Below are 1273 nucleotides of genomic sequence, written 5' to 3'. Positions count from 1 at the left end.
TCGAGGCTCGGGTTACCGACGACCGCCATCGGTACTGTTAACCAGCGGAGTGCCGGTGGAAACTAGGCTACTGTTGGGCGAAGGAAAAGGAGAGGGGGAAGGCATGTCCAGAGGCAGCTAGAGAGGAGGAAGGGTAGGCGTGTGGAGGTGAGAGTCAGTCGGAACTTTGAATGTTGGCACTATGGCTAGTAAAGGGAGAGAGCTGGCTGACGTGATGGAAAGAAGAAAGGTGACAAGAGACAAGGTGGAAGGGGAGTAAGGCCAGGAGTATCGCAGGTGGGTTCAAACTCTTCTACCATGGTGCGAATGGGAGGAGAAATGGGGTAGGGGTCATTCTGAAGGAAGAGTATGTCAAGAGCGTGCTGGAGGTGAACACAGTGTCAGACAGAGTGAGGATTATGAAGCTGGAAATCGAAGGTGTATTGCTGACGGTTATCAGCGCATATGCCCCGCAAGTCGGGTGTAAGATGGACGAAAAAGAAGAATTCTGGAGTTGAGTTGGACGACGTGGTGGAAAGGGTACCCAAGGAGGAGGGAGTGGTGAGTGGAGCGGACTTCGATGGACACGTTGCTGAAGGGAACAGAGGTGGTGAGGAGTTGATGGTAAGGTATGGAATCGAGGAGAGAAATGTGGAAGGACAGATGGTGTTCGATTTTGCGAAAAGGATGGAAATGGCTGAGGTGAATACATATTTCAAGAAGAGGGAGGAGCACAGGGTGACGACGTATACGAGTGGAGGAAAGTGCACACAGGTGGACTATATCTTGTGTAGAAGGCGCGATGTAAAACGGATTGCATACTGCAAGGTGGTGACAGGGGAGAACGTAGCTAGGCAGCATCGGATGGTGGTCTGTAAGATGACTTTGGAGACCAACATGAGGAAGCGAGTGAAGACACAGCCGAAGATCAAATGGTGGAAGTTGAAGAAGGAAGACTGTTGTGTGGAGTTCAGGCAGGAGTTAACACAGGCACTGAGTGGTAGTGAAGAGTTGCCAGATGGCTGGGCAAGCGCTGCAGAAATAGCGAGGAAGACAGCTAGGAAGGTACTTGGTGTGTCATCGGGACAGAGGAAGGAAGACAAGGAGACTTGGCGGTGGTGGTGGTGGTGGTGGTGGAAGGAGGAAGTAGAGCAAAGTATACAGAGGAAAAGGTTGGCAAAGAAGAAGTGGGATAGTCAGAGAGATGAAGAAAGTACACAGGAGTACAAGGAGATGCAGCGTAAAGCAAAGAGAGAGGTGGCAAAGGTAAAGGAAAAGTCGTACGGTGAGCTGT

The sequence above is a fragment of the Lampris incognitus genome, unplaced genomic scaffold, assembly GCF_029633865.1.
Source record: "Lampris incognitus isolate fLamInc1 unplaced genomic scaffold, fLamInc1.hap2 scaffold_312, whole genome shotgun sequence".
Taxonomy (NCBI): Eukaryota; Metazoa; Chordata; class Actinopteri; order Lampriformes; family Lampridae; genus Lampris; species Lampris incognitus.
The sequence above is the reverse complement of the archived record's forward strand: the minus strand, read 5'-3'. Positions refer to the sequence as shown.